Source organism: Primulina tabacum, chromosome 9 (assembly GCF_025594145.1).
Source record: "Primulina tabacum isolate GXHZ01 chromosome 9, ASM2559414v2, whole genome shotgun sequence".
Lineage (NCBI taxonomy): Eukaryota > Viridiplantae > Streptophyta > Magnoliopsida > Lamiales > Gesneriaceae > Primulina > Primulina tabacum.
This window is the reverse complement of record NC_134558.1, coordinates 11,515,771-11,529,395: the sequence shown is the minus strand read 5'-3', so window position 1 is coordinate 11,529,395 and position 13,625 is coordinate 11,515,771. Positions and strand designations below refer to the sequence as shown.

Sequence of the window (13,625 nt, the reverse complement as noted above, 5' to 3'; positions counted from 1 at the left end):
CAAGGATCGGGAAAAATTAAAGATCTCGTGGGCGGCATCGCATCATTTGGTATCAGAGCTCAAGGTTTTTGATTCAAGTAAGCGTATCCATTCAATTCTTCGTAGGATTTTCAATACCGATTTATCGTGTAGCGATTTCTACGGATTTGTTGAATCTACAAAAAAAAAAAAAAAATGGTCGCGCTTTACTGTTCATCGTCGGAATTACTATTCATCTGCCGGAATTACTGTTCACGCGAATCGGATTTCGGAATTTACTGTTCATATTCAGATTTACTGTTCATTCGCCGGAATTACTATTCATCTGCCGGAATTACTGTCCACGCGTATCGGATTGACTATTCACGATACTGTTCAACAACCGGATTTACTGTTTACGGCACTATTCATCGCCGGGATACTGATTATCGGCACGGAAATTACTGTTTATTGCCTAATTTACTGTTCACGGTACTATTCATCCGCCGAGATACTGTTCATCGTTTCCGAAATTACTGTTCAACCGTCGAATTAATTATTCACGAAACTGTTCAATCCGGAATTACTGTTCATCCGCCGGAGTTACTGTTCACTCGAAAAAAAAAACTCGGAAAAAAAAAAAATTTGAATCGGGTGTTTGTTGGAATTTTAACGCTTATATTTAGCGTTAAGTTTGTCCTTGTCATTTAGTCGCATTCTAGTCAATTTCCAGAGTTGCTTGTTCTTGTGTGGTCTAAGTGAGTCGAATTTCAAACGTCACAGGATTGATCTCATAAGTTTGATACGTGGAAGCCACGAGACTTAAGCGCCCCCTTGAGGATTCTCACTTGAGTGAAAAATATTTGAGTGGAGTGAATTTTCATTGGAGTGATTTGTGAGGTTTTGTGGTGAGGGAAAAAGACAAGTGCGAGTGAATTTTCCTTGGAGTGATTAGTGAGGATGTGTGGTGAGGAAGTTTATTTATTTTATTGTTTCTACTAACCTTTTCTTGCAGGTATATTGATTGACGATCTTCAATTTCAAACAATGTTAAGGGGGATTGATAGAATATGGGAGAAGGAGCTTAAGCCTTTACATGAAAGGTTGGATAGGCTTGAGGGTAGTGCTAATGAGAAGAGACGAGGTAGTAGATTTGGTGGGGATAGAGCATTGCATTTGGATCGTGATGATAGGAAGTGCAAATCGAGTGGTAGGAAGGGAATTGACTCGTGGAAGGAGTTCTTGACATCCGCACGAAGGTCGAGTGAAGAGAAGAAGGTCATAACTAGACCGAAGTTGGTTTTGAAGCATGGGTATCAAGGTACATCAAAAATTTCAAATGTTAGTACTTATGATATTCAATGTATTTGGTGTCTAGAGTTTGGACATGATATTAGCCAATGTACAAAGGAGGAGATGAATGTACTGGAGTCTAGAGTTGAATGTGAATCTAAGAATGTAGTCGAGTGTGGAGTTGACGTGAGCATTGTTGTTGAACCTAAAGTGGAGGTTGAGAGAATTGAGGAGGTTGGTACTCCACTGATTTCTGACTTAAGCATAGAATGTTGTGCTGTGGAGGGTGAATCATTAGATGGTGAATTTTCTTCTAATGTGTGTGCAATGGAGGAGAAAGAAGAAAGTTGTAATAATTTGTTTCGCACATGTTATGATTCATCATCATGTACCTTTCTTGATCAACCTATTTCAATTGTAATTACTGATGATCAACTGCAATTTAATTGTGAGAATGAAAAAGAATTTAAAATGGCCGAAAGAATGAGTGATAAAAAGAGTGAGACGGCCATAGAAAGAAAAGAAATAGAAAATGCAAAAGAGGCCAAAAGAAGAGAAAAAGAAAATAAATTAAAGGCCCAAAAGAGTGAATATGAGCGTGATTTAATTTTTTCTAAATCTCTCCAAGTACCTTTGTACAAAGATGAGATTTATATATCTAGTGATGATATAGCCGGTTCAATCCCGAGCGGTATTTATTCTTCTTTGCAGGACTTGGGCGCCCTCATGATGAGGAGAAGAGCAAGTGTTGATGATTTTGGAAAGCCATGGGATGATCCATATGACTTCGAGAGCAATCAAGGTGAGGTAAGGTTAGTTGCCAACGCAACAACCATGAGGTATGACTTCCGTCCTTATCTTACTTCTTTGATGTACCGTTTTCAAGAACTTGGAAAGCATGTTGAAAATGTGGTGGTTAAGGGGTCGGATGTAAATTTACCGTTATTCCTTGATTGTTATGAATTTGAGACCATGGATGAATTGCATGTACCTACTATGAATTTTGATGTCTCACTATTTACTAAGTTGATGGGGTTTTCTTGCTATAATGGTTTATATACATTAGACTTAGATTTTTTTTGATGAGATGAGATATTGCATTGATAGTACATGGGACGTGTCTTATTTCCATGATTTATATTTGAGTGGTGATGGTTGTGAAGATTACATGGGTAGTACATTTAGTGTGTTCTATTTGCATGATGTATGTTGGTTTGATGATGGTTTTGAGAGGTGCAAAGATGAATATGATTATTTCTTTGTTCATGATGAATATCTGTTTAAAGAGAATAAATTTTTCATCCTACACCCCTCGCATGAGTTGTTGTTTGATATTGAGGTGCATGACAATTGTTTGATTGGTAGTCAGGAAGTAACTAGAGCCATTGATAGGATGCATGAGTTTTTACTATGGTTGCATATGAGGAGGCATATTGAGTGGAAGTGTGTAACATGCATCGCATATAAGAATTTTTATGATCCTAATGAATACAATTTCAAGGAGGATAAATTGTTTATTCTTTCATTGCATGAATTATCTGATGGTGGGGCGTATTGTAGTGGCTTGATAATTGACATATTACATGACTACATTTGTTGGTTGCATATGAAGAGGTATGTTAAATGGTATAGTGAAGAGTGCATTGCCTATAGGGAGAGAGCACCTGAGCTTGATTTCAATGATTTTCTTGAAGTATTTCTTATTCCTAGTGAGCTATGGTCGTACACGTGTATGGATATTATGTTGGTGTTGACTAGGTCTAAGAAGGGAAGAAATCTGATATTGGTGATACTTAATGATATCTTTTTGTTATTTTTTGGTGTCATTTATTATTTGGAATGTGGCGAAGTTAAGGAGTTTAGAGGAAAGGCAGCGGTGATGTTGGGGTTTCCAGTGCGGATGGAGCAGGAAAATTATAGCACCTACAAACTTAAATTGAAAGGTAAGCATGTTCATAATTTAATTCTTTTTATTACTAACTTGCTTCGTTGTTGCGTAGGTAGCCAAGATTTGAGGACAAATCTTTTTGAAGAAGGGGAGTATGATATGAATCTGGCCGGGCATGACGTGCTATATCTGGCGATTCGAACCTTCAAAGAATTTGGATGCATAGCAATGAAGTTGGAAGATACTTCAATGTTATTCAAGTGTAAAATTATGAAGAGGAAGCCAAAACAAGACTCCTGACCCGAGAGCTCTGCGCTAGGGCGGTAAAAAAAGTCGCGCCCGAGCGGTAAAACATTACCGCCCGAGCGCGAACAGTCCAGAAGACGCGGGCCCGAGCAGGTAGAAATATCGCGCCCGAGCGCGCCTAGCTGCGTGAAGAAAATTCATACTTTCTTATTTTAGAGTTTTTATTATCTTGGCAAGTAGATTTCATATCTTTTTGATTTGGTATCAATATATAGACGAATTTTATTGATTGAAAAAAACTTTTGTTCATTATTGATTGAGTTTATAAAAACTTTCTTTGAGAATTCTCTCAAAAACAAGCTTAAGTTTCGTTATAACTTTTGCGTTGTATCAAATCAAACTTATCAAAAGATTTATCTTTTGTGGCGTTTGTCAATCGAATATCACGAGGGTTGCCAAGGACAGGTTCTTTGGAGGTTCTCTTGAACGAGATTGTTTCTATTGTTGATGAATTGTTGCTAGAACGCGTGATCTAGAGGCGATTTTCACACCTGTAAATTACTTGTTTCAAAGATCGGGAAAAATTAAAGATCTCGTGGGCGGCATCGCATCATCATGGAGCTGGGAGATGCAGACAGAGTCCGTTGTGCCACCTATCTATTCAGTGGAGATGCCCGCTTATGGTGGGAAGGAGCGTCAGTAGCCCTGACCTTGGCTACACTTTCATGGACCCGCTTTACGGAAGTTTTCTACTCCAAGTATTTTGCTGAGAAGGTTCGCACCAGGCTGACCACCGAGTTCATGAGTCTGAGACAGGGGGATATGACGGTTACGAAATTTTCCGTAAGTTCGAGAGGGGCTGTCACTTTGTGCCCCTGATCGCGAATGATGCCAGAGCCAAGTTGATGCACTTCCTAGTGGGTTTACGGCCGATCTTGCGCCGGGATGTTAGGGTATCTGACCCTGCTACTTATGAGATTGCTGTCTCCAAAGCCCTAGCCGCAGAGCAGGATCTGCGGGATATCGAGAGGGATCGCCAGGGCAAGCGCCCAGTCCAGGTACCACACCGCCCTCCTCCTCATCAGCATCAGCAGCAGAACAAGAGGCCTTTTTATGGACCGCCTCGAAACAGAGGCCAGCAACAGCAGCAGCAGCGGGGACGCCCAGCCCCGAGGATTTATGAGCACCCAGTCTGCTCCAGGTGCTCACGCCGCCATCCTGGAGCATGTATGTCTGGCTCAGGAAAGTGTTTTAAGTGTGGCGGCAATCCAGACCACATGTTGCTGCAGTCCTCCTACCCAAGGCAGAGTTTTTGCTCTCCATGCCGCGGAAACCAACCCTGAGACTATGTTGTTGACAGGGAAAATTTTTATATCTGGTTCCGCTACCAAGGCCTTGTGATGCGTAACACGGATGGTCAGGTGCCAAGGAAAGTATGGGACCCTTTGGAGTTGCCGGAGGGACCAATCACGAGGGGACGATTGAAGAAGTTCAAGGAAGCGTTGCACGGACTTATGAGCAATGAAGAAGGTCTTACAAGCAAGGTGCAAAGTGCTGAAGGTTTTTGATGCATGGAAGTGAGTTTGGAAGTCACAAGAACATTATTCAAGGGATAGATGAAATTGAGTCCAGCAGCATCGACGCCCGAGCGGTCAAATATTACCGCCCGAGCGCCATACTTACTGTCCGAGCGCGAGTAGTACAGAAGCCTTGGCGCTCGAGCGGTAATATTTGACCGCCCGAGCGCGAGTCAGTTTCGGGAAGAATCCTAGTTTCCTAGTTAGAGTTTTAATTATTATGGCAACTAGATTTTTTTTGTTATCTTTTGATATAAACATATGTTGCACAAAATTTTGGAGAACTTTTCAGATTCATTATTTGATATTTTATCAAAGTTTAGAGTTTTCTCTCAAACTTTTCAAAGCTTCGCTTTGTTATTCAAAAATCAAACTTATCAAAGTTTTTAACTTTGTGGCGTTTGTCGATCGTGCTTGTGCGGATTGTCGTCAACTTGTTCTTCGAAGGTTCGTTATAATCTCGGTTGTTTATCTCGTGATTATTTGTTGCTAGACTTTTCATAGTTTAGAGGTGAAAATCACAACACACACGCTTGATTCAAAAGATCGGGACAACAACGATTCTTTGTTCGTCAGTGAATTGAGGGCGCGATTTGATTTTAATCGTGTTTGCTATTCGTTCGTACAAAGATTCACATCATTTGGTATCAGAGCTTAGGTTCATTGAAATTCAAGCAAGTTATCTTGTTATTAAATTTGCAGATCTGTATTATTTCTTCGTTTGTTTTCAGATCTGTTTTGGTCTATCGTTCTTCGTAGATTTTTTCGTGAATCTGTGATTCTCGAAATTTGTTGGTGTCTTTTTTTTTGGGATTTTCGAGTAGTACTCAGCAAAAAAAAAAAAAAAAATTCCGAAAATCCACAATTATTTCTTTTTGATATTTGTTCTATTCCTTTTTCTGAGTCATACACACTTGCCTCACACAGTCAAAAAAACAAAAAAATTCCGAAACTCCACAATTATTTCTTTTTGATATTTTGTTCTATTCCTTTTTGTGAGTCATACACACTTGCCTCACACAGTCAAAAAAAAAAATAAAAGATATTATTATTGATCTTCAAATTACTTCTCTACGCAGTCCAAGTGAGTCGATCACATTTGTTCACAAGCTTAAACTTGATTGTTTGATAAATTCAAATACAAAGCTTGAGCACCTTGAGAGGACTCTCGAACTTGAGTGACATTACTTGAGTGTGAGTGAATTTTCTTTGGAGTGATTATTGAGTATTTGTTGTGAGCAAAAAAAAAAAAATTGTGAGAAAAGACGAGTGAATTTCTTTGGAGTGACCGTGAGCATTTGGGTGAGGATTATTTTGTTTGTACTAACGTTTTCTTGCAGGTACAAGTTTGAAATTAGATGGAGAGGGAGGTAGGAGATAGTTCGAACCCGGGGTTGTCTAAGGTTCAAATGGAGGCGTTATTTGGGCATTTTAGTAGGATGATGTCGACCCAAATGGAGTCGTTACATGAAAGGTTGGATAAGCTTGAGGTTGGTGTTAGTGGGAGTAAGTCTAAACCTGAGGATTTGAGTAGAGAGGATGAGGAGTATGACTTGGGGGGAGATGAGGAGAGTCAAAATGAAAATTGGGGTAGGAATGGAAGAGGTAGAGGATACGGTAGAGGAAAAAGAGGAGCCGTACGGGGTAGATATGATGGGGATAGGGAAGATGGTAACATGGGTAGCATTAAGATGAAAATTCCATCCGATGCGTATTTAGAGTGGGAAAAGAGGGTAGAGTTTGTGTTTGAGTGTCACCACTACTCCGAACAAAAGAAGGTGAGGTTGGCGGTGGTGGAATTCTTAGATTATGCTCTCATTTGGTGGGATCAACTAGTGACCACTCGAAGGAGGTATAATGAGAGACCTATTGAATCTTGGGATGAGATGAAGAGGGTCATGAGGAAAAGGTTTGTGTCCAATCACTACTATAGGGAGATGTTTAAGAGGTTACAAACTTTGAGGCAAGGGTTGAAGAGTGTCGAGGGCTACTATAAGGAGATGAAGGTAGTCATGATTAGGGCAAATATTGAGGAGGATAGTGAGGCGACCATGGCTCGTTTTCTTTGTGGTTTGAACAGGGAAATTCAAGATCAAGTCGAGCTCCGGCACTACTTGGATCTAGACGAGATGGTGCAAATGGCCATAAAAGTGGAGCAACAACTCAAAAGGCGTGGAGTTGGCCGCACCAATCAAACTGGGGGTTCATCATCTTGTTGGAGATCAAATGCGGTGAAGCGTGAGGAGAATAAGGTGGTGACCAAGCCCAAATTTGAGACCAAACCAGAGGCGCCTAAGCAAGGAGTACAAGGTAAATCTGAAACTCCTTCTAATCGATCTAGAGATGTTAAATGTTTTAGGTGTCAAGGGTTATGGCATATTTCTAGTGAATGTCCTAATAAAAGGGTGATGATCTTAAATGACTATGGTGAATATGAGTCCCAAAGTGAGAGTGACGATGATGAGATGCCTGCGTTAGAGGATCCTAATGAGGGATATGAGGCGGTTATAGGTGAAGCACTAGTGACTAGGCGTATCATGAGTGCCCAAGTCAAGGAGGAGGAGACTAACCAAAGAGAGAACTTGTTCCATACTAGGTGTTTTGTGAATCAAAGGGTTTGCAACTTAATCATAGATGATGGGGGGAGTTGTACTAATGTGGCTAGTGTTGAAATGGTGGAGAAATTGGGTTTACCTACACTAAAACACCCTCGACCATATAGGCTTCAATGGTTGAATGATTGTGCGGAAGTGAAGGTAACAAAACAAGTGCTAGTGCCTTTTTCTATTGGGAAGTATGTGGATGAGGTTTTGTGTGATGTGGTACCCATGCATGCATGTCATATCTTGTTGGGTAGACCTTGGCAATATGATAGGCGGGTGGCACAAGATGGATACAAGAATAAGTACTCCTTTGTATTGAAGAAGGAAACCATTGTATTACTTCCTTTGTCCCCAAAGCAAGTGTTGGAGGACCATTTAAAAAGAAAGAAGAGAGATGAGGCCGAAAAAAAGAGTGAACTAAAAAGTGAGATGGCCTTTGAAAACAAAAATGAGATGGCTGAAAAAAAGAGTGATAAAAAGAGTGAGATAGCCATACAAAAGAAAAATGAGAGGGAAGAAAAAGAGAGGAAAGAAAATGAGAGGAAAGAGGCCAAAAAGAAATCATATATGGCCCAAAAGAGTGAGTTGAAACACTTGTTGCACACACATGAACCACTTGTGTTGATTCTTTATAAAGAGATCCTCTTTAACACAAGTGATATAGCCGGTTCCCTTCCGAGCATTGTTATTTCACTATTGCAGGAATTTGATGATATATTTTTGGAGGAGCTACCTCAAGGACTACCGCCTTTGAGGGGGATTGAACACCAAATTGATTTGGTGCCCAGGAGTGCATTGCCAAATCGTCCAGCTTATAGGAGCAATCCGGAGGAGACGAAGGAGCTTCAACGGCAGGTAAGTGAGTTGTTAGATAGGGGTTTTGTACATGAGTCCATGTCACCTTGTGCGGTACCTGTTTTAGTAGTTCCTAAGAAAGATGGCTCATGGCGTATGTGTGTAGATTGTAGGGCAATCAATAACATAACCATTAAGTATAGGCATCCCATACCTAGGCTAGATGATATGTTAGATGAATTGCATGGTGCTTGTATCTTTAGCAAAATTGATTTGAAGAGTGGTTATCACCAAATTAGGATGAGAGAAGGTGATGAGTGGAAAACTGCTTTTAAAACCAAATACGGGTTATATGAGTAGATGGTCATGCCTTTTGGCTTAACTAACGCTCCTAGCACCTTTATGAGGTTAATGAACCATGTCTTGCGTGCATACATAGTGAAGTTTGTTGTTGTTTACTTTGATGATATTCTAGTGTATAGCAAGGACTTGGATGAGCATGTTAATCACTTGAGATTTGTTCTAATCACATTAAGGGCTAAAAATTTGTATGCTAACTTAAAGAAGTGTGATTTTTGTACAAACAAACTTGTCTTTCTTGGTTTGGTGGTACGCTCACAAGGGATACAAGTTGATGAAGACAAGGTAAGTGCTATTCGAGATTGGCCAACGCCTACTACTGTTGGTCAAGTCCGAAGTTTTCATCGTCTTGCAAGCTTCTATAGGAGGTTTGTAAAAGATTTTAGCACGTTGGCCGCACCAATGACGGCAGTGATCAAGAAGAACGTTCCATTTCATTGGGGCGAGGAGCAAGAGAAGTCCTTTAATATTATCAAGCAAAAATTAATTAATACTCCTTTACCTTTTTTACCTTATTTTGCTAATACTTTTGAAATTGAGTGTGATGCTTCAGGTGTAGGTATTGGTGGAGTGTTGATGCAAGGAGGGCGGCCGGTGGCATACTTTAGTGAGAAGCTCAATGGAGCAGCGCTGAACTATCTCACGTATGATAAGGAGTTCTACGCACTTGTGAGGACCCTAGAGACGTGGCAGCACTACTTGAGGCCTAAGGAGTTTGTGATTCATACGGATCATGAATCCCTAAAGCACCTTAAGGGGCAACAAAAGGTGAACCAAGCGGCATGCCAAGTGGGTGGCGTTCATAGAGACATTCCCCTGCATCATCAAGTACAAGCAAGGTAAGGAAAATGTAGTGGCCGACGCACTGTCACGAAGGTACGTACTAATCTCTACCTTGGAGTCATAAGTTTTGGGGTTTGAGCATGTGAAGGAATTGTATGTGCTAGATGAGGACTTTAAGAGTTTGTTTGAAACTTGTATGCATGGTCCACATGATAAATTTTATTTGCATCATGGTTTCTTGTTTAGAGAAGATAAGTCGTGCATCCCTAAATCATCCATTCGTGAGCTACTTGTGAGGGAGGCACATGGGGGTGGCTTAATGGGACATTTTACTGTGGCTAAAACTTTAAGTGCATTCCATGAACATTTCTATTGGCCACACATGAAACGTGACGTTGAGCGTGTTTGTGATTAGTGCATTACCTGTAGGCAAGCTAAATCTAAAACACAACCACATGGCTTGTATACGCCACTTCCCGTCCCTAGTGAACCTTGGGTTGATATTTCTATGGACTTTGTTTTGGGGTTGCCTAGGACAAAGAAGGGGAGGGATTCTATATTTGTTGTTGTGGATAGGTTTTCTAAGATGGCACATTTTATTGCTTGTCACAAAACTGATGATGCATCTCACATTGCGGACATATTCTTTAGAGAAGTCGTTAGGTTGCATGGCATGCCTAGGACTATTGTTTCCGATCGCGATGTTAAATTCTTGAGTTACTTTTGGAAGACGTTGTGGGCTAAACTTGGCACAAAATTGTTATTTTCTACTACATGTCATCCTCAAACGGATGGACTGAATTTGTCAATAGAACTTTAGGAACACTTTTGCGTGCTATTCTTAAAAAGAACTTAAAGAATTGGGAAGATTGTTTACCATTTGTTGAGTTTGCGTATAATCGTTGCATGCATTCAACTACACATTATTCGCCATTTGAGATTGTTTATGGTTTTAATCCTTTGACTCCTTTGGATTTGATGTCTTTACCTGTAAGTGAAAGGTTAAATATGGATGGCAAAAAGAAAGCTGAATTTGTTAGGGGTTTGCATGAAAAGGTCAAGGCCAATATTGAAAAGAAGAGTGAGAAAAATGTCAAGCAAGCCAACAAGGGAAAGAAGAAGGTGGTATTTGAGAAGGGAGATTGGGTGTGTTTACACTTGAGGAAGGAAAGGTTCCCCGAGAAGAGACGTTCAAAGCTATTACCTAGGGGCGATGGACCATTTCAAGTCCTTGACAGGATCAATGATATTGCCTACAAACTCGACCTACCAGGTGAGTATAACGTGAGTTCTACTTTTAATGTTAGTGACTTGTCATTGTTTGATGTAGGTGACGAGCTGGATTTGAGGACAAATCCTTTTCAAGAAGGGGAGGATGATGCGAACACGGATGGTCAGGCGCCAAGGAAAGCATGGGACCCTTTGGAGTTGGCGGAGGGACCAATCACGAGGGGACGATTGAAGAAGTTCAAGGAAGCGTTGCACGGACTTATGAGCAATGAAGAAGGTCTTACAAGCAAGGTGCAAAGTGCTGGAGGGTTTTTGATGCATGGAAGTGAGTTTGGAAGTCACAAGAACATTATTCAAGTGATAGATGAAGTTGAGTCCAGCAGCATCGGCGCCCGAGCGGTCAAATATTACCGCCCGAGCGCCATACTTACTGTCCGAGCGCGAGTAGTACAGAAGCCTTGGCGCTCGAGCGGTAATATTTGACCGCCCGAGCGCGAGTCAGTTTCGGGAAGAATCCTAGTTTCCTAGTTAGAGTTTTAATTATTATGGCAACTAGATTTTTTTTGTTATCTTTTGATATAAACATATGTTGCACAAAATTTTGGAGAACTTTTCAGATTCATTATTTGATACTTTATCAAAGTTTAGAGTTTTCTCTCAAACTTTTCAAAGCTTCGCTTTGTTATTCAAATATCAAACTTATCAAAGTTTTTAACTTTGTGGCGTTTGTCGATCGTGCTTGTGCGGATTGTCGTCGACTTGTTCTTGCTAAGGTTCGTTATAATCTCGGTTGTTTATCTCGTGATTATTTGTTGCTAGACTTTTCATAGTTTAGAGGTGAAAATCACAACACACACGCTTGATTCAAAAGATCGGGACAACAACGATTCTTTGTTCGTCAGTGAATTGAGGGCGCGATTTGATTTTAATCGTGTTTGCTATTCGTTCGTACAAAGATTCACATCACCTTGATAGATTCAGGGGCCACTCACTCGTTTATTTCGGAGGTCTTTGCTAACTTTCTCAAGATCAAGACCATTGGGCTAGACATAGCCTTTTCAGTAGTGTTGCCGTCAGGCGAGGAGATGGCAGCCACCAATGTTATCCGAAATATAGACCTGGAGCTGCACGGTAATCTTGTTTATGCGGATCTGATTGTGCTACCGATGCCGGAATTTGACATTATCCTAGGGATGGACTGGCTATTGAAGAACAGAGTGTTGATAGACTTCCAGCGGAGATCTGTCCTTGTCCGACCTCCTGGAATGGAGCAGTTCTTATTTGAGCCGGACATGTACTTTCCCTTACCGCGCATTATTCCGTATGTTCAGGCCAGGAAGCTCATGCATAGAGGGTGTCGGGCATTTCTAGCGACCTTTTTATCTGTCCCCGAGGAACCCAGCCAGTTAGCCTCAGATGTTCCGATTGTCAGAGATTTCTTAGACGTTTTTCCCGTAGACGTCTCTGGTATGCCACCCGAGAGAGAGGTGGAGTTTTCCATTGAGCTTATGCCAGGTACAGCTCCAATATCCAAAGCGCCGTACCGACTAGCACCGACAGAGATGGCAGAGCTTAAGAAGCAGATTCAGGAACTTCTCGACAAGGAGTTCATTCGCCTGAGCTTTTCACCATGGGGCGCGCCGGTCTTATTTGTGAAAATGAAGGATGGCTCGATGAGGCTTTGCATTGACTATCGCGAGTTGAACAGGGTTACAGTGAGAAGAATAAATACCCCCTTCCGAGGATTGAGGATCTGTTTGACCAGTTGCAGGGAGCTTCGATTTTCTCCAAGATTGATCTGCGCTCTGGTTATCACCAGTTGAGGGCGAGAGATGCTGATGTTTCCAAGACTGCTTTTAGGACTCGTTATGGCCACTACGAGTTCCTTGTGATGCCGTTCGGTCTGACGAATGCGCCACCGATCTTCATGGATCTCATGAATCGCGTATTTCAGCCGTATCTCGACCATTTTTTGATAGTGTTCATAGATGACATACTCGTCTACTCCAAGAGTCGGGAGGAGCACAGCAGACATCTGACCACAGTGTTGCAGACATTGCAGAAGCACAAATTATTCGCAAAGTTCAGTAAATGCGAATTCTGGTTAGAGAAGATAGCATTCTTGGGCCACATTGTCTCCAGCAGTGGTATTGAGGTAGACCCCGCAAAAGTTGCAGCAGTCAGAGATTGAGTTGTGCCTCAGAATGCATTAGAGATCCGCAGTTTTCTTAGGTTGGCAGGATATTACAGGAAGTTCATTCAGGGATTCTCATCCATTGCCGTTCCACTCACAGCACTGACCAAGAAAAGTGTGAAATTTGTGTGGAGCGAGGAGTGTCAGAAGAGCTTCGATACTTTGAAGCAAGATCTTATCGAAGCACCCGTTTTGGCTGTACCGTCAGGATCTGGTGAGTTTGTCCTTTATACCGATGCTTCGAAGCTTGGTTTAGGTGCAGTTTTTATGCAGCATGGGAGAGTGATAGCGTATGCTTCTCGACAGCTGAAAATCCATGAGAAGAATTACCCTACCCATGATCTGGAGTTAGCGGCCGTAGTTTTTGCTTTGAAGATTTGGAGGCACTATCTGTATGGAGAGAAATGCCAGATCTTTACCGACCACAAGAGCCTCAAGTATTTCTTTACGCAAAAGGAGCTGAACATGCGTTAGAGGCGTTGGTTGGAGCTTGTGAAAGACTACGATTGTGACATTAGCTACCACCCGGGTAAAGCTAATGTAGTTGCGGATGCATTGAGCAGAAAAGTCGCAGTGATGGCTCATTTGACGATTCAGAAACCTCTTCAGTTTGAGATACAGAGGTTTGATCTCGAGACTTATCCTCGAGGTAGAGTTCCTCGTCTATCTACCTTGACCATTCAGTCTTCCCTTATGGA

General features: G+C 41.5%; 1 pseudogene; it reads left to right on the top strand.

Moving 5' to 3' along the window:
• The first annotated feature begins 6,653 nt into the window (after positions 1-6,653).
• Positions 6,654-12,725, top strand: LOC142556924 (uncharacterized; annotated as a pseudogene).
• Positions 12,726-13,625: the final 900 nt, after the last annotated feature.